Below are 27,332 nucleotides of genomic sequence, written 5' to 3' on the forward strand. Positions count from 1 at the left end.
AAAAATCTTATCTGAATCCACAACAGTCCCTGGTCCACTCTAATTTTTCAATAATTGCTTGTTTAATGAATGGGTGATGTTTAGAGTTCTCTATTAAAAAGCTTTTAAGGCATTATGGTCTAAATACTTAAACACAAGACCTAAAATTTAAGTTGGCTCAACTCACCAAACCTCAGCTTTATAGCGAAGCACAGTCTTGAAGCCAGAGAGAGAGAGAGAGAGAGAGAGAGAGAGAGAGAGAGAGAGAAAACAAATTATACTTTTAAATGATTAAGTCAGCCCTTGGAAAGCTGAACTGCCCTCTTGATAATTTGACAGATGTGGCCTTTGACTGGATCACTTTGTTTAGATTACAGTCACTTGTCTGAATGACAAAAAGAAAAAGGGAAAGAAAAAAAAAAGGTTCAGGCATATTGCTGGTTAGATTTCAGGATTTTTCCTTCCTTTTGCTCTAAGCATTTAAATAAAGAATCCAAAATTTTTGGCAAAGGCCAGAGCAGGAGCACAGCTATGACACAGGCACTTTCCCACCAAGCAATGAGTCAAGCAGGGCCTGTGGTGGCAAACACCTTTGCACCTTACCTCCTCTTCCTTTTTTCTCTTCCTCCTCCTCCTCCCCCTCCTCCTCCTCCACTACCACCACCACCACCACCTCCTCCTCCTCCTTCTCCTTCTCCCTTAAAAAACAAAACAAAAAACCAGGGTCTCACTATGCAACGCAGGCTGACAGGAATTTGTGATGTACACCAAGCTGTCTTGATGTCACAGATCTGCCTTCCTCTGCCTCCCAGGCCACACCCCTTGAAGGCACACTTACATTGGCCCCTTTTGTGGTGTCTCTTCACTCTGAACTTTCACATGTCAATCATCCAGATAGCGGTTTGTTTATTTGTTTGTTTTGTTTTGGTTTTGGTTTTGTTTTGTTTTTGCCAGAATAAGACAGGTGAGCACAGAGGCCCACTTTCACCCAGCTCCACTTGCTTCTGAAAAGCCACCATTGCTTTAGTCCAGAGATTCCTGTTCAACACATTCACCTCAGGCACACACTTTACTGCAATGTGAGGGGATTATGGGTAAAATCTGCTTCTTCTGGAGTCAGGCAACCTTGCTCAGGTGACTCAGCTTGGCCCTGCCTGCCGTTATCACTTCCCTTCCTGCTTGTTCTGCTTGTCCCTGGCTCAAGTTTTAGCCTCCGCTTCATAACAACTTGGGCAGTACTCAGCCCCAGGCAAGGGGCTCATGCAGGTTCTGCCTACTGAGGCCTTTTCTCTCTGTCTCAGCATCTCTAGTCGGCACCTCTGCAGTGGATGGCATCCTGTGTCCCATCTCTTACAACCCCTACTTCCCCTTTGGCCTACACCCAGTCTGTTCCTCTTGCCTCCCCCCAGCACTTGACCCTTGGCATGCATGACACCACTTTAGCATCTGCGCCTCCACTTGCAAACACAGAGACCAAGTGACAAACTTGATTTAGTTTGTGCTCAATGTCTTCTCTGTCTCTGTCAGTCTACTCTCCCCTAATGTACCTAGGCTTAGATCTTAAAATTCTACCATAAAACATGGAATTGGTAGCTCAGGAGATAGTTCAGTCAGGAAAGTACTTGAGACCTTGAATCCAAGCCCCAGAACCCATATGACATTAAATGTGCTTTTAATTTAGTGTACTATGACTGGAGAGGTAGAGGCCAATAAATCCCAGAGCGTGGATAGCAGGCTAGGCCAGGAAGAGACACAGTTTCAAAAATCCAGGCAGAGGGCATCTGAGGTGTGTCAGAGATGTTATTCTCTGGCATCTACATGCATGCATACACAACACACATATATACTCACATGAAGATTTTCATTTCCTAGACCATCAAAGGACTGTTTATTCCTTGGTCTAAAGACAGAGAAATATTGAGGTTATTATCCGTCTCCATCTCATAAACAAGATTCTTACTGGTTTTGTTTATACAGACAGACAGACATAACCTATGTATGTATGTATGTATGCATGTGTGTGTATATCACAATTGTTTTGGGGGGTTATCAAGGAATGAACAGGACTTGGCTTGTGCTGAGCCAGGGATCTGTCACAGAGCTATGCCATCAACCCATACCTTTCTCTGTGCATGTTTAAACACACAAACCCAAGTGGCTACCGAGATCCCCTCTCAGCCAATGCTCCATGGAAAGAGAATGTGTTTCCCATTCCCTAAAAAAGGTAGCACTGAACAAGTTCTTACAAGACACTCAGACTCTCAGATTTCCTGAGAAGCTTCTAACAGTAAAGTGTGAGCATCAATTACACGGAGGCAGCTTACATTCTCTAACAATTTATGCCTGTTTTCCAGACCAACTATGATTTCCAGACAGCTAGAATGCTTCTTCTATACTTTCCTAGGGTTTCTGGGTAAATAGGATAATAAATAAATAAAATAAATAATAAAGAGTTTGCTGTGAAAATTTAGAGGAAGAGAATAATGAGACCCTGGTAACTTGTTAGCTGTCATCACTGGTGGAGGCAGGTGCTCCTGCAGGACGCGGATCTTCCTGCACATTGCAGCACAGTAGCTGGCTCCAAAGCAGCACTGGTCCTTTAAAGGCAGCCCTGAGAGGACTAGACTAGTGCCCAGTGAATACTCCAGGGCCTTACAAGGAGGTGGTTCTGTTCGGTCCCACTGCTGTTCTGAGTAAGCGAGCCATCTGTCTCTTACTCAGCTTGTCCTCCTGATTTCAGTGTCCTCCTGACATCGTTTCGAGCTCCTAGTAGACACAACCGAGTTTATCCAGTAAAGGTGGTACGTTTTCCGCCTCTAGAATGCCAGTTCTTTACCACATTCTCCTGAATCTCATGCTAACTTTCAACCAACTTGAATCAACATGTCCTTAGGAAGCTATCGGAAGCCAATTTACTCGGTTAGTTCACATCAGTCTAAATAATTTCTCCTGACAGATTACTTCCGCTCTAAGCCCCAAGTATGTTTTAATCCTAGGCGAGTTATTGCTGAGGATAAATGATTTCGCATTTCTCATAAAGATGCCAGTCATTAAAGATATTAACACACATTCTTTCCCCTTGGGTGGAAGGGAGCTGTCGTTTTAGTAATGTTGGGCACGCCGGCCTTCCTATTGTCAAAGGCAGCAAATGATGAGAAAATCAATTTACTCTTTAGAATTAGTCAAGCGAGGAAGCCTCTGAAGTGAGGGGATGGGCAGGGTCTCGTCTGGCTTCAGGAATAACATAAAAGCTCAGTGTATATGTCGATAAAATGTTATGAGATTTTACAAGAGCTATTCCTACCCCCTTAGTAGAGGTTTGATGAGCAACAGATACGGCTGAAATGGGTCCTTGTTCTAATATTGTATGTTTATATATAGGTGACAGCACCAGAAAGACAAGGAGGTATGGTGAAGGTTGAGCCTCAGTGTTGGGAGGTCTGAAGATATCTATTTATTTTGTACAACAGAATCCAAGTAAACTTTGTTATTGAGGTTTTCTTTTTTGAGACAGAGACTGGCTATTTAGCCCAAGTTGACCTTTAACTAATTATATATAATGAGAGAGGAGAAAAAAGACACACATTGCAATTGCATATTCTCTCTCACTAGAGGGGGCCTAGATTTAACTCTACACATCCATAATTTGAAAACAGAAAGGTCACTATTTAGGAAGAAGACAGATACCATCTGGAGTAGGGGGCAGCATATGGGACAATGACAGGGGATAAATACAAGCAAAATAGAATGACAGGAAAATGTCACAAAGAAACCCAGTATAGAGGTACATGCCTTTAATCCCAGCACTTGGGAGGCAGAGGCAGGCCAATCTCTTGAGTTTGAGACCAGCCTGATCTACAGAGTGAATTCCAGAACAGCCAGGGCTACAGACAGAAATTTTGTCTTGGAACAGCCCCACCACCACTACACCCTCCAAAAAAGACAAAAAAAAAAAAAAAAAAAAAAAACCAACAACAACAAAAAATCCAGTATTTCATACTCTTACTAAAACTAAACAAATTCAGTTAAAAAAACATAAACAACATTTTAAAAAGAACTCACTACTTAGCCTTGCCTACCCAATTCTGCAATCCTCCTGCCAACACTCCCAGAGTATCCCATGCCCAGATGCAGATGGGCTTTGCACGAACACTTTACATCTTTATTTTGAAGACTGAGACATAGAGGAAGGCACTTCAGGCCTTCTCATAACCCTCCAAGTGATCTGTATCCTGGCAGTGGCTTGCGGTTTTCCTTTCTCCACCCACAAAGGGAAGATTAGGTTGTTGTTCAAGAATGACAAGCATTTCATATTTGGAAATGACTAAATGATAAAGTGCCTGGATTCTATAGAAATACAAGGAGAGAAGATTAATTTCAAACCAAAGTCTAGTGCAAACATGACCTTTCCATTGTAAATCTCATGGCCAGGAAAGAAATTACATCGGAAGGTTTGTTTCTGGGGCTGAGAATTTGGGAATATATTAATAATAGGATGTCTCAGGTTTAAAAAAATGTTTATTATAATCTGCCATCTATGGAAATGAGAAAAATTCCTTCTGCTGCTTTTTCCTGGAAGAATGTAGTTAGTGGATTTAAATGACAGTCATGAAAGGGTCATCTTTTTATTCTTTGCCTCCAGGCAGGACTGGAGCTAAAGCTTGCTCAAAGAAAGGGAAAAAGCTACTGACCTCCCAGACCTCTAGGTGAGCAAAATACAAATTAAAAACAGCAGATGGCAAAGCTCAAGGGTGTAGAAATTAATAAAGGTTAGTTCTGGTTGACATTATTTGAGCTAAAATTTATTTCTACTTGTGAATAGCATAATGCTTAGCGAAAGTCTAAAGATGGTCTGTTTGGCAATAGGTCTGTGTAATAAATTCCTTTTAGTATTAGTATTAATGTCTGGTCATTGTTTTGTTCTCTTAGTTCCACCCTAGAGCTCTGGGGACATTTGAGCTCACAGCACTGGACGCTGAGCAGTGTAGATCCACTTAGTCATGTACTCACTGCCTGGGGGAGGAGGCTCGAGACCAGATGCACTCTGGGACTGGGAGTACAGTGAATCACAGAACTGGGGGAGGCTAGCTTTTTGTAGCTGGGACGGAGTGTCTGTGTCTAGCCAGAGAGAGCTTGCAGGGGAGAACAGGGTTGGCTCCTTTGACAAATTCCATGGCAGGACTGAGCTGAAGCCCAGGAAGCTGAGTTGAGTTGATGACTGGATGATGTATGCTGATCTGATTGACAGGGGGCCAAGCCAAGTGGAGAGTCTTTCCTTCTAGCTGGACTACAAATCGGGGAGAAACAGAGGAACTTGTGGGTTTGGGTTCAATGAGGCCCCAAGATATCAAACCTAGTCGCTTATACCACTAATACGAGTTGGAATGATGCCCAAAGAACAGACAAGCCAGCATGGGCAGAAGTCTGTGGAACCATGATCCATAATGAATCTTCCCTCCTTAATGATTGCTTCCCTCAGAGATTGTGTTCTATAGATGAAGAGTGGGTTACCACAGCCAGGCTTGGTATTCCCATTGGTAAAACAAAGGTTAAATGACTGTATTTCAAGATACTAGTAGGTTACTAATGCTCATTAGGGGACTGGGGTGATAGCTCTTTCACGGAACCTGAATTCTATCCCCAGCACCCATATGGTGGCTCACAACCATCAGTCCCAGAGGGTCCAATGCCCTCTTCTGCCTTCCAAGCTATTAAAAACAATGAATTTATAAAATTCTTAGGCAAATGGATGGATCTGGAGGATAGCATCCTGAGTGAGGTAACCCAATCACAAAAGAACACACATGATATGCACTCACTGATAAGTGGATATTAGTCCAGAAACTTAGAATACCCAAGATACAATTTGCAAAACTCATGAAACTCAAGAAGAAGGAAGATCAAAGTGTGGATACTTCAATCCTTCTTAGAATGGGGAACAAAATACCCATGGAAGGAGTTACAGAGACAAAGTTGGGAGTTGAGACTGAGAAAGGACCATCCAGAGACTGCCCTACCGGGGAATCATCCCATAAATAGCCTCTCCCTTTTAAACTTACATTCTCAGTCATTTACACATGGGAATTCTCAATCATTTAAACATGGAAGGGGAACCACAAACCGGTATAAGTCTATTACATACATACCCAGAACAACCAACTTGTGGGTAGGCTCTTCTGTAACTCAAAAGACACAGGTGAGATTCAGTCAAGCTGTAAGATGGATTCAATGCCATCCAGATTTGGTGGTGCATACCTTTAACAATCAATGGGGAGGCAGAGGCAAAGGAAGGCAGATCTCTGTGAGTTCCAGGACAGCCCTGGCTACAAAGTGAAACCTGATCTCAAACAAATTCAGTAAACTCACTAAGTTGGGCCATCAGCAGGATCTGACAAGGAGGGAGCTCTGGGAACAGTAGTCAGATGCATTGTGGACACTAAGACAGGAGAGAAATTGGGGTGAGCTTTTCCAGGGGAGCAGAGATTTGAGATGAGGAGCTGGAATGTGAGTGTAAGGTCCTAAACACAAGGACTGTTAAATCCACCTGTTGAGAGTGATTCATTTTCTAAGATGCTGTCGGGTAGGTGATACTGGAGGGCGGCACCGGAAGGGGAAAATTACTGTACAAACACAAACTGTGAGCTTTAAGTGACAGGATAGGAGTCTTTACACCAGGGCAGGAATGCCAAGAGCAGGCAAGGGTAATAATAATCTCTCAGCTCTTCCAAAGATCCTGAGTTCAAATCCCAGCAACCATGTGGTGGCTCACAACCACACGTAATGAGATCTGACGCCTTCTTCTGGTGCATTTGAAGCCAGCTACAGTGTACTTATGTATAACAATAAATAAATCTTTGGGCTGGAGCGAGCAGGGACTGAGCGAGCCGAGTTGACCGTAGCAAGTGGGGTTGTCCCGAGCAAGCAGAGGTCCTGAAAATTCCCAACAACCACATGAAGGCTTACAACCATCTGTACAGCTACAGTGTACTCACATAAAATAAATAGGTCTGGTGAGATGGTTCAGTGGGTAAGAGCACCCGACTGCTCTTCAGAAGGTCCAGAGTTCAAATCCCAGCAACCACATGGTGGCTCACAACCATCTGTAAAGAGATCTGATGCCCTCTTGTGGTGTGTCTGAAGACAGCTACAGTGTACTTACATGTAATAAATAAATCTTATAAAAAATAAATAAAATAAATAATCTTTTAGAAGGAGAGAGAGGGAGGGAGTTAGAGAGGGAGGGAGGGAGGGAGGGAGGGAGGGAGGGAGGGAGGGAGGGAGGAAGGAAGGAAGGAAGGAAGGAAGGAAGGAAGGAAGGAAGGAAGGAAGGAAGGAAGGAAGAAAGAAAATACAACAAAAAGCTAAGAAATGAGGACCATGGCAGGGAACTTTCTCAGATGACTCTGGCTTTGGGGGTGGGGAGTTGCTCTCACAAAGGAAAGAGCAGAGACCCAGACAAGTTTCAAACAGAACTCCACAGAGCACAGGAGACTCCCTGCAAACCACCATTAGGAAAAGGAGACCAGGAATAATGAGAACAGACAACCGGGTCCGGGTTTAAGAACGATCAGTGTTTACCAAGTACTTGGCCTCAGGAATGCCTGGTTTTCCAAAGCCCACATCTTCCTCATCCATTCAGTCCTGCCACAGCTACCTACTGTACTGGATGCTCCAAGCGCCAAAACCGCATGCCTGGAAACCCTGACTCCCTCCCCGCCCCCTCCCTCCCAGCCCGCCAGCTGCAACTCAGTTTGTTTGTGGAGGTTTGCATACTCCTATTGGGTTGCCTGTTGGTGGTTTTTTTTTTTCCCCCAGTCAGTTCAGCAGTGTCCCGAAATTCACCCCCAGTGGAACTTGTGCCTCTGCTCCTCCTCTTCTTGGAACTGCCTTTTGTTTGTCTGGCAGAGCTGGGTCTATGGGGGTGTGTGATGATAATAATACGCCGGGCTTATATAACTGCATCTTGCAAGCACTTCGCAGTCAGTCCCTAATGAATCTTGGAACTGGTGTCAGGTCGGGCAGTTTTATCTGCAAGTTGGAAATCCGAGGCCCAGAGGCCAGGAGAGAGGGCGGCTGGGATCAGAGGCCAAGCCTCCCTCCCTGGCTCCTGGAGCCCCGCAGAGGTCAGGGCGATAAGGAACAATGACTCTCCCATTCTGGAGGAGGAAGGAAGTCCCTGCTGCCACCTAATCTCTGCTCCTCTGCTTCTTCCCTGCTCCGGAGCCTTTTCTCTAGAGAAGACTTTCAAGGCGACTTTTGTAAGTATGATGATCTACTTTTGCTAGAAAGACGACAGGTTTTCCTTTCTGCCTCTTGTTCAGTTTATGTTTTTGTGATCCTACCCCTACATGAGATGCTTAGATGATGGAAAATGTGTCTCTAGCCAAAGTTCACCACCCTCCAGTTTGGGCTCTCCTAAAAATACTGGAAGAGAAAAAGATTTCAGACGATAATTCACTTGACAAAATAACACCCGGAAGAGGTTCTTAGATTGACCAGTGCATTCTAGTCTAGCCTAGCCTGGCTACATTACATGCAGGCTGGCTCGAAGTCCTCACAGGAAGGAACCTGGTTACTCACTTGGTTCATTGGGCAATGCAGAGATTGTAACTGTCTTCATTTTCAGTTTCTCTGTTTTGGCTACTCACAATTTCAGGTAAATATAATTGTTTGACATATCTTTTTATACTATGAAATAAACTTTCACACGAGGCTTGAAACTTTTGCTGGCTTCTGTAAACATAACAAACACAGTGACTTCAGTGGGCACGTTAGCTTTCGTTAATTTTTTTCACTGTAGACCAAATGGTTCAATATTAAAGACGCATGGACAAAAGCAACTTAAGTGCTGGCAAAGTCCAGAGCCAAATTATTAAACTTGCTCTCCATAAAGAATGCAGCATTCGTAAAATATTTAGCTCGGGGATGTGGTATGTGGCTTTTAGATGTCACCTCTCTCCAGCCCTGTAGAGCAACAGAAGTGAGGTGCACGCTCTGAACAGGTAGAACTACTGTTGCTAACTGAAGGCCATGGGAATAAAGTTCTGTTGGAGGTAATTGTATAATTTGCATTGGTAAGGCCATGACTGTATTTCCTCGTATCGTGAGAAATGGAAAATTATTATTACTCAATACTGTTTTGTGAAAGAAAACTTAGAAATATACAAGGATGCCTAAGGTTGAATGCTCTAAGCATTGTGATTAATCCACTAAGCAGTCATTTGCAGCACTAGACAAACTTGCGTCCTGTATAACAGAGTTTTGTGTGTGTGTGTGTGTGTGTGTGTGTAGCACTCTCTCTCTCTCTCTCTCTCTCTCTCTCTCTCTCTCTCTCTCTCTCTCTCTGTTTTACGTGCAAAATGGACCAAATATAAAGATTCCTTATCAAGTTTTAAAGGTTTCCTTTAAGGTAGATGTGGTGGAATGCCTGCAATTCCAGCATTCGGAAACCTGAGCCAGGAGGATCGTGAGTTCAGGACCAGCTGAAGATACACGGAAGAGCTTGTCACAGGAAAAAAAAATGCAAAAACAAATAAGTCAATTATTTCAATTAAATTTAAAAATCGTATTTAAATTATATTTCTACTTAAAATTATCTGTAACTATCAAGAAATTGTAAGATACAATTGAAACTGAGCCCTAGTTATCTTACCTCTAAATTGGAATGAAATCCATCAACATTCTATGTCAGGCAGGGTCTACAAAGACCAGCCCTGTCATCTCAACCTTAGCCTCAGTTACAGCAGAGGGGACACAGACAGAGAAGATCCAGATCGGAGTTTGTGTCACTGTCACCTGAGGACCAGCAGTAAGATAAGGCAGCAATAAGACCTCTATGAAATGAGACAAAACTACATATCCCCAGGGGATGCGTGTTGGAAGGACGAAAAGGAAGTACACAGAGAAGTATCTAGTGCAGTTAGAAATACAGAAAAGTATCTAGCAAGGAAATCATATAAAAAAGTATTTAGCAAGGAAGTAATATAAAAAAAGTTATCTAGCACGGGAAGTAATGTAATATAGAAAAGTATCTAGCATGTAGTTTGAAAACTGCGCTATTTTAGTACATTTGGTGCTTTCCTGTTTGTTCTTGCTTTCATCTTTTTTTTTTAAAGATTTATCTTTATTTTTATGTGTGCCTTTGGACCTCCTGGAGCTAGAGTTACAAGTGATTATAAAATACCTGATGTGGATGCTGGGATTTGAACTTGGGTCCTCTGGAAGAGCGAGTAGTAAGTGCTCCTTCCAAAGTCCTGAACCATTTCTCTAGCCCCTGCTTTCGTCTTTTACTTCACCTCTACTATGGATAGATGGCACGCTGTGTTAAGCAGTAGCAATACTCAGGTGGGTAAAGTGTCTTGTCTTAGAAGAGTCGTTGTTCTGAGGAACAGACCAAAACAACAGATAATCCCATAATAGTTAGCTTTTTTTATATATACCTGAAAAGGAATTGTGTTCAGGATTGAGAGAAGATGCCCAATTCATACTGTTACTTCTGCCTGAGGAAGCCAGGACCTTTCACAAGGTGATGGTGATGGGCTGGGCTTCAAACAATAAGCAGCTGATGGGAAGAACTTTCCAGAAAGGAAGAGCCCTGATGAACAGTACAGAGGGGTAGACTAGTCTATGAACTAGTCATGGCCTGGTTATTGAATCCAAGAGAGATATGTCAGCACAATGTTAATTCTAGTGAGGCACACATCCACAGACTCGCTTCTGATCTGCAATCTATAGTTCCACCGGAGTATATTACTAAGAGACTTGCAGGTATTATTACTTTATGTGCACAGGTATTTTGCCTGTATATGTCAGTAAAGGTACCAGATAACCCATAATTGGTGCTACAGACAGTTGTAAGCTGCCATGTAGGGGCTGGGATTTGAACTGGGGTCTTCTAGAAGAGCATCCAGTGTTAACTGACTGAGCCGTCTCTCCAGTCTCTGATAGTGTTAATTCCTCTGGCTGCTGTTCCTGCAGCAAACCCAGGTCAGTGAGGGAAGCGCCTGTGGCCCAGAACTCCTACTCCTCCATGGCCACTATTTTGGGGTCTGCTTTTCAGTCAAAGAAGAGACAAAAGAATTTTTGTAGAGCTGGGAAATGGAAAGCAGATGTGATTCATAGTTTAGAAATATTCTTGCTTATTTGTATTCGTGGTACGGGAGATGAAGTCTAGGACCTTCTAAATGCTAGGCAAGGATTCCACCCCAGAACTACACCCCGAGTCCTAGAAAGATGTTGTCTGTGTCTCCTATTGACCATATGAAGTATGGGCTGTGCGAAGGCCAGTGAGTAGAACTCTGCAAACTAGGAGAACTGAGAAGAGATCATTGCCATCAAATGGGAGGTGTGGGGCCTGGGCTCTGAAGGTGGACAACAGACGAAGATTCCAGACATTTTTCGAAGGTATAATATTCATAGCATGGGCCTGGATGAGCAGAATGAAGGGACAGAACATTTCTAATGTAGTTTCAGATGTAGGCAGCTGAATGAGTAACTAGCTAGAGGAGGACACAATGGAGCAAAAGGTGCAAGCTGAGAATAGAGTTCACTGACATTGGCAGTGTTGTTAGTAAGGAACTGTACCATTGAATAAAGATAGAGGGGTGTGTGTGTGTGTGTGTGTGTGTGTGTGTGTGTGTGTGTGTGTCTGTGTGTGTGTTTTAAGATGTGTATTTAAGTGTGTAAGTGTGTGTGAGCACATGCATGTATTTATGTGCATGTAAGTGAGGGATGTGTACATAAGCTTTTAAGTATGTGTCTAAGTGTGGGGGTGTGTAAATGTGTGTAAGCACATGTAAGTGTGTGTGTGGTGTGTGTGTGTGTGTATACCAGAGGACATCCTGGGTTGTTTGTCTTCCTCAGGCACTGACTGTATCCACCTTGTTTTATTTTGTTTTGTTTTGGAGACAAGGTCTCTCACTGGGACCTGGGACTCACCAGTTAGGCTAAGCTGGCTAGCCAATCAGCTCCTGGGATCCTCCTAGCACTGGTATTACAGGCTCATACCATTGCTTGGCTTTTTATTCTGGAGCCTGGAGAGTGATCCCTGGTGCTCACCCAAATGGCAATGCTTTGTTGACTGAGCTATCTCCCCTGCTTCATCTTAAAAACAGCTTTTTAAGAGTATAAAATTAGCAGACTTTCCTCTCTATGCAATGCTAAGTAGGGAGGTAAATACTAATCCGTCTTATGTGTTAGTGTTCCCAAGAAAAGTCTGTATCCGGGCTCACTAGATTTGCTGCTTTACTCTTGGTCCCTGCTGTCTGTCTAGGGGACTGTGTTCTCATTGACTTCACAAGAGAAAGGCCATGTCTAGGTGCCCTTAGTTTAGCCTTAAAAGAAAGAATATTTGCTTTCACCTTGCCATGAGCACTGAGCAGAGTGGAGCACTTTCTGGAGCATCATATATTCAAGATTTGGTGCTATTTGCCCATCCAAAAGAAGGCTTCTCCCTAGGTGGCTTGCGCTTCACTTTGGAGGAGGCACCCCAAGACCAAAGCTTGTATTTCATTACCTGGCACAGAAGAGGACTGCAACCATTTCTTCTGAAGTCCACCAGCCAGGTCGAGGCACTCCTCAGTAAAGTGTGGGAGTACAGAGGAGGGACTGGTGACATTTATAATTGACTTCTTTAAGGACTTATTATTTAAGTCTATGTATATGGGGAGAGGCAGATGATGCCAGAGTTCTTGGAATCACTTGGGATAGTTAACCGGTGGTTATGATCTGCTTAGGTGGGAGAGGAGAACCAAACTCAGGACTTGTGTAAGAGCACTGAGGACTTACTCACTACGAACTCCATCTCCATCCAGCTGCGGCCGTTGGGAGGCAATTTAACATTTTAGGCAAACAGAACGGCCTGCTGAACAGACAGGAAGCTGAGACTTTTTCCAGTCTTGGGGGTCTGATTACTTGATAACCTTGGGTTTCTCAAACACTTTCACCCTTCCTATGCTCAGCACTCAATCTTCTATGACAAAGCATCTCGAATTTCCTGGATTTCTGAGCTCATGCCCCACATGAACGGGGCAGAGTAAATGCCATTGATTATGAAAGAGACTTAGCCCCAGACATTGTGGCTCGACTTGTAAACTTGTATACTATTTCCTCTCAGTAGGTGAACTGTTTAAGCACTGATTTTAAAGGGATTTCTACCTCTAACACAAAATTTTTAAAAATCATTTCTTAGATGGTGTTTGATTATAATCTAAATCTGAGCTGATGGGTCATTCCAACCTCCCAGTGACTAAAGCTTTGAAAATTATCTTTGACTTTTGGGGGAATTGGGGGATGAGATTGAAACCAAACTTTACAAATGTTTGACAAGTGTTCTGTCATGACGTTGTACCTCACCCTGTCTGATTTTTGATATGATGGAAATGTTCCAGTTTTTGCCAAAATGACTTTTTGGGTTTTTTTGTTTTTGTTAGGGTTTTTTTTGGGGGGGGAGGTTGGTTTTTTTCCAGACAGGGTTTCTCTGTGTAGCCCTGGCTGTCCTGGAACTCACTCTGTAGACCAGGCTGGTCTCGAACTCATAAATCCGCCTGCCTCTGCCCCTCCAGTGCTGGGATTAAAGGCGTGTGCCACCAACGCCCGGCCAAAATGACTTATTGCATGGTGGGAAAAAGACTCTAAGGCTAGATGTGTAGCTGTGGAAGAACTTGCCTAGCATGAGTGAAGCTAATCTTTTGACCTCTACACACAGCATGCCATATGCATATGGGCACATGTGTGGACATGGGTACACAGACACACACAGAGAATCTAATTCAAAATTAAAAAAATAATGAACAAATATAAGACGGATGATATATATCTTTAATTCCAGTACTTGAGAGGCTGAGGTATTGTGCACCCCAGGTTAGCCTAAGTAGAAATTATCAGGCCAACCTAGACTATGCAGCAAGACTTTATCTTTAAAAAACGAAGAAAAGAGAAGGGAGCAGGAAGGATGAAGTGAAGCAGGGAAAGAGAAAGGCAGGAAGATTGGCATGAGGTAAATAGTGCATTCCAGGCCAACCTGGGCTACAGAATAAAAACCTGCCACACGCTCCTGAAATGAAGAGAAACGGAAAACAAATAGAGAATGATAAAGAGAAAGAAGTTGAGTGTGGTGATTTATGGCTCCAATTCCAGCACTTGGGAAGTTGAGGCTGGGGAATTTCTGTGAATTCTTGACCATTCTGGGCTGCATAGTAAAATTCCAGATAAACCTGCTCTACGGATTAAGGCCCTGCCTTACCTCTCCCATAACAAAGAGAAGGGGGAGGGGAAGAGGATCAAGAGGCAGGAAAGAAAGATAATGTTGGAGATTCTCAAAGGCACAAGGAGGGGTAGAAAGAAAATACAGTTTAGTATGTGGTACCACCTGACCGGTCCACAAAGAGACCCTGCAGGCAGCAGAGGCTTCCTGAACTGCTAGTGAGTCCTCCGTGATTTCTCTGGGTATGGGATGCTTGCATGGTTATGCTGACCAGGGTTTCCTCCATGCAGGTTGCTTGAGCCACAGTGCTTGCCTCTGTAGCGTCAGAAGCTCAGATGAACTCAGACACCTGAGTGCAGAGCATGCTTAGTTACAGGCTCTATGGAAAGCTGGACGCTCCTCCACTCTCTCTTGGGTTTGGATTCTGAAGTTCTCATGTTTTCTGGTCTCATGTCATTGTATCTGAAGTAATCCTCTCACATGAACACACCACTCACCACGCCAGGATTTGTGTGGTTTGGTGCAATTTTCTACTGAGGACATTTTTGGCGTTTAGACCATCCTTTAGGGAAAGCAGTTTGGGACAACTTTCCAGGGTCAAAGGATCCAGGGAAGAATGCTCTTTAGCAGCAAGACTGAGCCACTAATGGGAGACAATAAAAGAACATCTACCTGCATAAGGAGAACCCCCCACTGAGCCGTTCCTAATTGTGTCTGTGCAGTATGCAAAGAAAGAAAAGTCTAAAACAGCTTACAAAAAAAAAAAAAAATCCATCACCAACACAGCATCTCTAACCTTCCACCAAAGCCTGGGGGCTTAAGGATATTTCTCTGCAGTAAAATCTGATGAGCTGGTGAGGCTGGGAAACCAGAAATGCTCTGTTTCTGAATATCTGACACTTGGGACAAGAACAGAGCAGAGTTCAGTCACCTAGTTCTGCACCAGGGACCCAAAAGCACAGTGGCACAAATTGGCTGACCCAAGCTTGGCAGCTAGAAAACTAAGTTCTACTTCTCTGAAGATTACCAGTAGGTAAAAGTCTGGTATTCTTCTGTGGATGGCAACTTCTAATCAACTGGCATATATGCCCATCCCTTACAGACATTAGGACCAAGATTTCAGAAGTCTTTCACGTCTCACCTAGCACATCATTCTAGGAACATAACAACAGACTCAGGAACACAGTTACATACATGCACATGCACATGCATACCTCATATAACACTTGAGTCTTGAGCCAAGTGATTGCTTATAGAAATTGTCTAACTTTGGAAAGAGAAATGGCAAGTGTCTCAAATCAAGACTACCCACTTCCTAATTTAGTTTCACAGTCGGCCAAGAACTAATTCTTAATTTTACATCTTTCCAAAAAATGGTTTGCTTTTATTTTATGTGTCTGAGGTTTCTGCCTGCACGTATTTTCATGCGCCATCTGTGAGTAGTGATGACCAAGGCCAAGAAAGAACACTGGATCCCCTAGCACTGCAGTTATAGACAACTGTGAACCAGCATGTGGGTGCTAGGGATCCAGGTCCTCTGCAAAAGCAGCCAGTGACAGTAAGTGCTGAGCCATCTCTGCAGCCACTAATATTATAGCTTTTAATACTATTAAAATTGGTTATTTTTTAACCAAATGTGAACAAACTCTAAGCCAAACCAAGGATCAATATGCAGTTCAGATCCTGACTGCCTGAGTTTATAGTGATGATCAGTTACCACCCTGCAGTTAGCAGAGCTACACACTGTGGCAAGAGGGTAAGATGGAGATGCAGCCTATGACCTAGCCCTCCATGAACAATCTTCAAAGCTGACAGGAGAGATAAGGCAATAACAGAGTGCTATATTACATCTCAGGTTCTATGTGCTGATAGCAACAAGTGAAAACAGAGGTTGCCAAAGGGGAACCTGTGCTGGTGCAAGGGATGTGGAATAGAGAAAAGAAGGCATTTTAGGCCAGGAACAACAAGCATAAAACCTGGGAGAAGAAAGATACTGTGGTGCTTTGAATGAATGAATGAGTAAGTGAATAAATGAATGAATGGCTCAAATAGGCTCATATGTTTGAATACTTGGTCTTCAGTTTATAAAACTGTTTGGGATGTATGACCTTATTAGAGGAGCTCTAAATATGGTCTTGGGAACAATGTTGAGGTTGCAAAAGACTTATTTCCTAGTATCTCTGTGCCCTTCGTGTGGGTCAGGATGTGAATTCTTAGCTGCGGCCACTACAGTGCCTTTGCTCGGTTGTCATGGACTCCAACTCTCTGAAACTGTAAGTGAATGAAAGGTTTTCTCTAATGACTCATCTTGGTCATGGTGTCTTATCATAACACTAAAAAAGTACTAAGACAACAAGCTGAGGAACTGCTGCCAAGGAGATCTTTAGTCACATCTTATCCTGGACAACTGGTCTTAGAGTCTCACCTTGGTTTATGTTACCAGACAAAATTATCAAAGCTGGGGTACAGGTGCCATGTCTGTAATCTCAGCGTTTAGGCACCTAAGTCAAGACAGTTGATGAGAGCTCAAGGCCACCCAGTTGGCATAGTGAGTTCTGGCCAGTCTGAACTAGAGAATGATACTCTACTGCAGCTCTCCATTTCCTCGGTGGTCACTGGACACCAGTCTGTGGTTCCATGTTTCTGCCTCTCACTGCTAGGATATCAGAACACTGCTCAGGGAAACACAGAGTGCTAGGCTACTTTCCTTTCTCCCTGTTGGGGTGTCGGGCTTGTGAGACAAAGCCATACTGCTCTTCAAAAGGGTAGAGGCTAATAACTCGCTCCATGTCACATAACCAGAAAGTGTTATCACTGGGATCCCAACATCCTCCCACAGAAGTGTGGCCAGATCAGTGTCAGAAAACATGTAGGTTATCTTGATGTTATACTATGCCAACCTGACCACAACCAGCATCCTACATCACAGCAGAGAGTGGATGCTTACTGCTCTGAGGGTAGAGCCTAAAACTGCCCACACTTAACCAGAGCAAGAGGATGCAGGTCTGGGGAGGCAAAGGATCTGCACCCATGGCCTCTGAGGGTCCCTCTGTTTACGCCAACATACAATTGTACTCACCTATGGGAAGGTAAGAAAGCTTTAAGCTCTACATAAAATTTCTCTTTAACACTGTTGTTTTCATGAGAAAGAGACTTTAAAGGCACAGGACATATTGGATTGTTAAATGATGTGACATTTTCCTATTCTATCCTATTATTTCCTCATCTGACTTATACATTGTACATAAGGACCATGTACGTGTTAAAGTGTGATGTGAAATGCTTCCTGAAAGATACCAAAGCAAGTGCTGCTTCTCGGGTGAAGTGGCTACATTTACTGTAGACACATTTCCACCTGTTGTAAGTGCATAGTAGAAACAAGCTGAACCTCTTGTAAAGGCCCGCTGTGCTACTCATCAAATAACAGCTTTGGAAAGATTCTATGATTCAGCGCATTTTCCCACAACCTGAAATTAGACGTCCCTCAACTTTTAAATTTGGGACACACTGTAAATCTTTTAAAAAGGAACTCTCCTTTATTGAGTGTATGAAACCCAAGCAAAGAATAATATGAAATGGTACTACTGGAAGCTGAAATGGAAGCTTCTAGAACAGGGCTGAATTACCCAGTATGTTTCAAAGAATTAATGTGTGGTTGTCACAAGATTACGCCTAACGATACTCTCCTTTGGATCCTGTGAAAGGGTGACATCTGAGAGATGAGAGAAATTGCTGGTTTGTTCTCTGTCACAGGTGCTGAGGGCCAGCCGCCATCAGCTTGAGAAGGTGAATTTGGCAAATGACATGAAGATTCTTCAAGGCAGAATCCTTGCAGGGAAGCTTCAAAGGTACTCATCAAAGCTTTGTCTCTTAACTAATTGAACCAGGGCCTACCTGAGCACTGTGTGCCACTTTGACTAGGGGTTAGGGACGTTTAAGAGCTAACAGGAATCAGAGCCTGTGGTCCAACCCATTCCTATGCCATTCCCCATCTTGGTGGAGAGAGCCAAGAGAGGCCTTGAAGGTAGCAGCGCCATATCTTTGAGATCAGTCCTCAGGTGTGCCACAAATAGTACATAATAAATAGGACTCCAAAGAGACACACGACTTAACATCATATGGTGTTCAAAAACTAGGTAGATTTCTGCTTCTCAAGAGTCAAGAAATGAATGGCAGGCCAGCCACCCACCTCAGCCATCCCAGGGTACTGCAGTGTCAGGAGTGCACAGATGTCACCCATCCTGTCCACAGCTTGTCTTCATCCTTTCTTATTTGCAAGGATGAGGGGTAGGACCTAAATGGCGTGGGAGCGGGGAGACCTGTGGGAGCTGCCACAGCAATTAGACATTGGTCCCTAGAACACCCCGAGAAGGTGGATGTCTAGGGGTCTACACTCCAAGGAGTTGTTCCTCAAATGTCCAGTTCAACCTCAGCCCTAGCTTATGCTTTTGGTCTCAGATTTCTCCTCTTTAGCATCATCCTTCATCCTTTGGTTTTCCTTCAAAGGCTTGCATTGAGCCAGGTTGTCTTGGAAACAGTCCTCTAATCACTAGAAAGTCCATGAATCTCACACAGGAAGAGAAAACAAAACAAAGTCATTCTGTCTGGATTTCAGGTCTGTCTTCTGAGGGGGATTTTTTTATTCCATTTCCCTATTTATGACAAGTGAAAGGGGAATGGTTGAAAGGTTCTTGCCACCCAGGGTGACTCAAGTGTCTTAGTATTCAATCTCAGACAATCTCCACCAGTTTCTCTGTCTGGGACATCACAATAACAGTCAGGCTACTCCACCTGTCATCTGCAAGTGGAGTAAACAGAAAGTGAAGTTGTTAGAAAAGAGCGCTCCTTATGTCAAAGCTGGCAGCAGCTGGGAAAGGTCGCACAGGCCTACAATCCAGGATCCAGAAGATGAGGAAATATTGTATCCAGAGTGCCAGGCCAGGGAGTCTACCTGGCAACACTTAGTCTCAAGAAAAGCAGATGCTGCTGCATACTGGAGGAAGTCATTCCCAAGCAGAAAATCCCATGCTTTCTCCTAAGGCACATGCGTAGAAGAAACTTCTCTCCTCCATCTCTTTGTGAACCTTGAGGCCAATGTGTCTGCGTTTCTCTGAGACCAAGGCTGCTGTCAGGTATGATGCCACTGAAAATCAGCGACAGAGGAGATGAAAACCGCTGCTACTGAAGCCCACTACCCCATAGCATCTTAGGTTGTCCCATATTATGAAATGGACGAGTTTCTGGAATTCTATTGCTTTTTCTGAGCAGTGACTTCTCATTTCACACTTTCCTCTCTTTAATGAGAAATTCTCCCCTTTAAGTCTTGTACTCTTTTTGGTTTTAGTGTTTTGCTGTTTGTTTGTTTGTTTGTTTGTTTGTTTGTTTGTTTGTTTTATGAGGAAGTGGATTGTTTTCTTTACTGCCGGGTCAGAGTCCTTTGTCCAACTTTAACATGCAAAACACATATTTCTCAGCAACCTGCCGGCTCCCCACAGAGCGGGTTCCAATCTCCTTTTTTCATCTTTGGACAGAAAAATTCAAACATCAGGTCTGCCTGGCTGTCCCTCCTGAGCCACATCTGCATTCGTATGCCTGATACTCTTGTGCAGGGAGTTTTGTAGAAATGGGTTCCTTAGAGTAGGTCTGGACAACCGGGAGCATTTTACTGACAAATGTGGCCTCAGAATTGTCGCCTGTGCCATTTTCTTTGCTTCTTTATTCATGCCATCATTGGAAAATGGTGCTTACCTTACAGTTGCCGAGCATTAAGAACTACTTGTTCAGAATTGGGAGATGCCTCAGCCTCTAGAAGGGCTTGCCTCTGAAGCCTAATGCATGAGTTTGATCCCCCAAACCATGTAAATATGAAAGAGACCAGTCCACAAAGTTGGCCTCACACCTGAAGCATAAGGTTAAATACATGCGTACATACAAATGCAAATGCACAAACATATGGGCACACACACATAAGCACAGCCACACACATGTATACACACCTGCGCACACACACACACACACACACACACACACACACACACACACACGAACCACTTACTTGGACTGGGAACATAGCTAGAACACATTCCTAGGGTGAAAAGACCTCCATTCATTCTCCAGCATCACTATGTAAATCTGCTTCCCGAGTTTTAGAAGTTCTCTTTACCTCCAAAAAACATAACTCAACCAACAGAACCAGGAGAGGCATAGGCGGACCTCAGGCACCTCCTAACTTGGTGTGTTAGTTACTTAGCTTTCCATGGTGTCATTCTTGACGGGAACAAACTAAGGGAGGGCAGGTTATCTTGACTCACAGTTTCAAGGCTGTCATGGCAAGGCACAGTGGCAGCAGTGGCTTTGTCTGTCAGGCTGAGAACCCACAGAATAACTCATTCACTTCTGGGCAGTTCAGGAAGAGTGTTTGGATGAAGCTAGAAGCAGATATCATCTTCAAGGGTCTGTTCCTAGTGGCCTATATCAACTGTTGGGCCTTATGATCTAAGTGTCCTATAAGCCTCTCAGACAACATCAGCAGTTTGGGCCAAGTGTTCAAACCCATGGGCCTGTGACAGACATTTCACACTTTAACTTCTTAAGCTGGGTTGCTAGAAGACAATGGGTACTTGTGGAACTATATGGATGTATCTTTCCAGCCCCTAGAAAGCTGGCTTTTGTTCTAAGGACAGATAAATTGTAATGTGAAAGTCACCAAAAGAACACTGAGAACTGTCTCAGGACACTTGGGAACTTTAGGATTAACATAGAAAGTACTCCCATGCGGGAACAGATAGTTAACTTTCATTGAGCACAGTTTCTGTCAGAATAGAAATGGCTGGTATTGTCCCTTCTGTGCTCTGCCAAGGCACTGTTGAACAAGGTTGGGTACACCTAGGTGGGTTAGCTTATAATAATGGCTATGATGTCTGTGAGAAAATGAAGGCCTTGTGTAACCCTGTTGGTGGCTGCTTGTTTTTGGTTTAAGACAGGGACTCTCATAGTACAGGCTGGCACCAAGCTCACTATGTAGCCTTACATTTCTGACATTGCTACTGACACCTCCCAAGTGTTGAGATTTTAGGGCTACTAAGCCTAATTTTCAAGTTCTGAGGATTGAACCCAGGGCTTTGTGCATGTTGGAAAACACTATATCCGCAGTCTTGAAGACACCTAACTGGAATGAAAATGTAAAAATATATTTTGTTCTATTTACTGTGTGTGAGTGTGTGTGTGTGTGTGTGTGTGTGTGTGTGTGTGTGTGTGTGTATTCGCATACACATGTGGGAGTCAGTTCTCTCCTTTTATCATGTGGGTCTTGGAGAGCAAAATCTGGTTGTCAGGCTTGACAATAAGTGTCTTCATTCCTTTGAACTACTGTGCCACCAAGGAAGAAATTTTTTTCAAATTGTTTATCTGTGTGTGTGTGAGAGAGAGAGAGATACAGAGACAAGAAACAAAAGGAGATAGACAGAGACAGGGACAGAAAGAGACAGAGGGTATTTATGGGTACCACAAGGGTAAATGAAGGTCAGAGGGTATTAGCTCCCTTGGAACTAGGATTACAGACAGTGCCTTATTAAGGGTGTTCATTGCTGTGAACAGACACCGTGGCCAAGGCAACTCTTTTTTTGTTTTTGTTTTTGTTTTTGTTTTTGTTTTGTTTTGTTTTGTTTTTCAAGACAGGGTTTCTCTGTGTAGCCCTGGCTGTCCTGGAACTCACTTTGTAGACCAGGCTGGCCTCGAACTCAGAAATCCACCTGCCTCTGCCTCCCGAGTGCTGGGATTAAAGGTGTGCGCCACCATGCCTCGAAAGGCAACTCTTATAAAGGACAATTTTTAATTGAGGCTGGCTGACAGGTTCAGAGGTCCATTAACAACATGGCAGGAAACATGGCATTGTTCAGGCAGACACTGTGCTAGAGCAGAAGCTGAGAGTTCTGCATCTTGATCTGAAGACCACTAGGAGAACACTAACTTACAGGCAGTTGAGAGGAGAGTTTCAAAACCTATTTCCACAGTGGCCTACTCCAACAAGACCACACCTCCTAATAAAGCCAAGCATCCTTACAGACAATTTTGAGCCATCATGTGGATGCTGAGAACCAAGCCTACGTCTGTGGAAGGAACAGCACACGCTTAATCACTGAGTCCCTTCTCCTCCTCCAGGATGGAAATTTTTGTCCTCATAAGCACACCTCCGTGCTTCGACACTTTAGTCTATATGATATTTCATATCAAATATAATATGTTAATTTATATTCAAGTGAGTTTAAGATTGTTCATCACCTACACTACTAAACCACATCTTTTCTAAAAGGATTTATTTGAGGCAGACTCTAAACACTGCTAAAATCTTAGTATCCAATAAGCATTTATGGCAATGCACACTGTGGACTCTTGTCTTATGAGGAATCTTTCTCTAAGCATTTCCCATTAAAGAAGGCAATTGAATGCTAATACTATTTAAAAGTATACATTAATTGTTAGACAGCATAATAGCTGACTACTATGAAATTTTAAAAAGCTTTAAAAGAAAACAAAAATTGCACACGACTCAAATGCATCCGTTTTTCTGTGTTCATACACATTTGGTATAATCATAGAAATTTTCCGTGGTGTGGCTGCTTTTTAGTTTGATCTATTTGTTTTTAGTTGTTACCATGCTGGGGATTAAATTCTGCCAGCCACTCTACTTCCTCCAAAACCAGCAATTCTACATAGTAGTGTATAGTATCTCCTAGAACTACACACATGGGAGATAGAGGATTTTACTTTGATTGACTTTCTCTTGGTAACAAACGGCTTATAATAGTTTGTGCATTACCTTCTTAGCACTCCCTGGCTTGTGCATAAAGCTCTCTTACATGGGCTGGGACACGTCAGTTGCTGTCGCTTTTTCCCTATAATAAACAACATTCCCGAAGCGCAGTAGGTAGGAAGTCTACGTGGCTGCCTGTATTCTAATGCTGTTTTTATTTAAACACATCCTATGCATTGTCCTTTCACCCTTTTGAGGCTAAAAGACTTTGACATGTGTCTCCAGTAAAAAAATCTATGCAAGTAACAAGGGTTAGTAAGGAAAAGTCTCTCATACTTGTACATAGTTAAGGAGGTCCCTTCAGATAGTACACCATCAAATCTAGTGAGTTTGAGAGGTCTGCTGGGTTTTGTTTGTGGTGCTGAGGATGCAACTTGAAGGCAGATCTCTCTACTCTGGACTTCTACATGCAGTCTGTTGAGTTTGTGTTTAAAGAATATAGCAGATACCAATGGGATGAGAAATACGGGTCCATCAGCTTGTACCATCTCTTGCTGGCATAACTTCTATTCTCATTTAGTCATGACCTGTCCCAGCATTAAACAAGGCTACTGCATAGCAGCTCTGGCTACCAATAGAACAGTGTTTTGTTTTACAGGAGAACAAAGCCAACTCCAGGGACATTGATGGTCATGGAAAGCCTCTCTCTCTCTCTCTGCTCTTGCGATAATGATATATTCAGATGGGAAGTTAGCAGGAAAAGAGCTATTTCCCTGTTGTGAGAATGTAGTCCAATTATGTTGAGGGTTGGGACTGCAAGACATTCACGAGTAACTATCAAGGAAAAAAGAATGAGATGATGTCATTCTTTGCCCGGACAATCACTGAAATGAAATCAGGTCACACAACAATGGTCTTATTCTGTGGTTGGAGCCAAAAGTTTTTAGAACAGATTCCTGTCCTATGGTATTTCTCAGAAACAATCTCAGAGCTGCTATTCACATGATCCTGTCTCCCCCTCAACCCTGGAGGCAGGGGGAAAAAAAGCAGAATCTTTCTATCCAGTGCGGAAATAACCCACACTGGTTCTGATCACTTGTTTAAGTTCACTATGGCACAGTTCAATAGAAAAGTGTCTTGATTCTTTCTTACAATACATGTTCTGTAAAGAAACAATACAGTAAGTAGCACAGCTTGGAACCAGGTCCTATGAGTTAAATCAGTATTACTTCTTGTAGGGGAATTCGAACACACTCAAGTTAAGAAAGAATGTATTCCTCTGGGTTTTAGGAAGTTACTTTCTGAAAGGAAGTACTGCCCTGTGCCCTGAACCATTTGATTTGTGTTGGCTGATCCCGTGTTCCTAATTCCAGCGACAGGTATGCTGAATGTCTTCTCTCTGAATATTATATTTCTTCTCTCAGCAATGGCCTAGCTTGACCCCATTTATCTGCTTAAATTTCATAAGAGTGCATGATAATTACAAGTGAATGGTACACTTTTGAAGAAGCCATCCCCAGAATAATTAGGCAGAAAGGTCATATTTGTTGTCACTGCATTAATAGAGCTTCAAAGAAATCTGCCATTGGCCAAGCCTTTTTCTACTAAGAATTGAAATACAGGCTCCTTACAGAAACATCTGCACCTTGGAGACTTGTAGGAAATGCTCATGTTTGGTAAACCAGTCGTCTTCGAGGACATGCATACATCCAGAGTCCATGTCTTTCTCTTAGACTATGTTAAAATGTAAAGGAAAAATAATGCCATGGGAATTCACACTTAGCTCCTTATTGTGTTCTTGAATTACTAGGAAGTCTGATCTTTTATCTAAGGTAGATGACACTTGGGTTTGAAACCTTTTTGGCTACTGCTACTAAAATACAAAGAAGAGCATTTAGATAGAGTTCTGTAGGGGCAGATTCTAAAGTAAACAATAATTTCTACCACCCTTATTTAGAAATGAAAGGTAGATTAGATAAAGGATGTTTAGAAAGGAGAATTGATTTTTTAAAAACTAATTTTATGTTTATAAGTCTGTATGTGTGTTCAGATACGCAGAAAGACCAGAAAGTGGAATAGATTCCCTAGAGCTAGAGTTGCAGGTGGTTGTGAGCCCTCTGATACTGGTGCTGAGAACTAAACTCAGGTCTTCTACAAGAGCATCGAATACTTTTAATTGCTAAACCTTCTCTCCAGCCCCAGTAAATAAAATAAATATTTCTGAACAAACTGTCAGCACTATCATAAGCTCCCAAATTTCCATTTCCCTTCCATTCTATTTGTTTTTAAAGGACACCTAAGCTCCTTGTCTACCATAAGTATACACTAGCATTTAAAATACACATGGCTTTTTAAGCAACCCTATTTATAAAGCAGGTAACTTAATCCTGGCACATTACAATAAAATTCACAATAAAATTAAATTTCAAAGCTTTTAACTTTTATGCATTTTATCAATAAGGGACTTCAGTGAGTTGATGGGTTTTTTTGTATACTACAGAGAGAGCAGGAGGGAGAAGAAAAAACCTAAATGCCCCAGGAACTTAATTAATTAGGTCTGTCCACATCCTACAGTTCATAGGAAGTTAGTCTAGCCAGAGGTGCATATGTGATGGTGCTTAATACTGGAATGGCAGCCATTCCTAGTAGCCAGTGCTGTGCTGTATAAATTCCAGGGGTTTGTCTCATGATAAGAACATGGAACTGAAAACCAAGAGCTAAGATGCGGGCTCTGGGGTTAGGCACTCAGCTCATAACTTTCTAGGGAATTAGAATGTACTTGTCTCATTTTTCCCTCACTGGGATGTTGTAAATAAAGAATGCAAAAGCACTTTAGGGGGAAACAGCCATAGAAAGCCACTCAAACATAACCTCTTGCTGTTGTAATACAGAAAGACTAAGACATCGTGTGGGATCATTGCTTCCCATCAGGCCACGCTGTTCCCAGCACCTTCTTCTCCTTCATTATTCTTTTAGCTCAATGTCTATCTGCCCGTAAACGAATCCCAATGTGTGTTTTCGATGGTTGGCACGTATTCAAAATGGTTTGGCCAAGAAAAGAAGCTGTAGAATCCCCAGGGTTTCAACTCCATGTTCAGTTCGAGAAAACTGTAAGTCAATGTAAAACACAATGAAGACCATTTGTGAGTGTTAGCATTGGAAGCAAAGAGAATTAGAGAGAACATAATGTGGTCAAAGTTGTTGGCCTTCAGCTAAGGGCTGGGTCCAAAACCCAGACAATTAGAAAGAAGACAGTGGCCAGACCAGCTCCCAGGGGAGGGTTCTGATGCTTTTAATGTTCATTGGCTCCTGCCATGCACTAAAATGGTTGAGAGACTGTCTTTAATGGGATCCTTCAGACAGAAGCCAGGCAGGTATAACCCCCAACTCAGAAGAGACATCCACAGCTTGCTGTCTGTGTGTGTCATGGACTGCTTTCTCTCCTGGGAAATGTTCAGTTTTCCTCTTAGCCTTTCCCACCCTCAAGCATTAATTTATAGAAGAACTTCTCGCAAGTATGGGGTCTCAGGTTAGTAGTGCTGAGATGTCCCTTCTGAGGGAAAACGGGAATGTAGTTTACATTTCTCATATGGAAGTCCATCTGATTCAAAGAATTTTCTCCCCAGGTGTGTAAATATTAAGACAGAGATCATATGACAAGACTTGTGAATACACGTATGAGCACCCCTTCTAGCAGTTACTAACCCCTCAAGGCGACAGACAATAGTTCTGACTATACAAACATGGGGCTTTTGTTTTTGTTTTTGTTTTTGTTGTTGTTTTTTTAATTTTTTGTGTGTTTTTTTCGAGACAGGGTTTCTCTGTAGCCCTGGCTGTCCTGGAACTCACTTTGTAGACCAGGCTGGCCTCGAACTCAGAAATATAGGGTTGCAGACCCCTTCAGCTCCTTGGGTACTTTCTCTAGCTCCTCCATTGGGGACCCTGTGTTCCATCCTATAGATGACTGTGAGCATCCACTTCTGTATTTGCCAGGCACTGGCAAAGCCTCACAGGAGACAGCTATATCAGGGTCCTTTCAGCAAAATCTTGCTGACGTGTGCAATAGTGTCTGCATTTGGTGGCTGATTGTGGGATGGACCCGCGGGTGGGGGAGTCTCTGGACAGTCCATCCTTTCATCTTAGCTCCAAACTTTGTCTCTGCAACTCCTTCCATGGATATTTTATTCCCTATTCTAGGGAAGAATGAAGTATCCATGTATTGGTCTTCCTTCTTGATTTTCTTGTGTTTTGAAAATTGCATCTTGGGTATTCTAGGTTTCTGGGCTAATATCCACTTATCAGTGAGCGCATATCAAGTGACTTCTTTTGTGATTGGTTACCTCACTCAGGATGATATCCTCCAGATAAATCCATTTGCCCAACAATTTCAAAAATTCA

The 27,332-nt window shown here is 43.0% G+C and overlaps 1 protein-coding gene across 1 annotated transcript in view; it reads left to right on the forward strand.

Annotated features, from left to right (window-relative positions):
• Sulf1 (sulfatase 1) overlaps window positions 1-27,332 on the forward strand; it is a 165,647-nt gene that overhangs the window by 17,160 nt on the left and 121,155 nt on the right. The window contains exon 2 of the mRNA XM_085835667.1: window positions 17,936-18,030. The gene's annotated coding sequence lies outside the window, so the exon portion shown is untranslated. The remainder of the gene's footprint in view (window positions 1-17,935; window positions 18,031-27,332) is intronic.

Source organism: Mus caroli, unplaced genomic scaffold (genome assembly GCF_978045245.1).
Source record: "Mus caroli unplaced genomic scaffold, Mus_caroli_1 scaffold_1, whole genome shotgun sequence".
Classification (NCBI taxonomy): domain Eukaryota; kingdom Metazoa; phylum Chordata; class Mammalia; order Rodentia; family Muridae; genus Mus; species Mus caroli.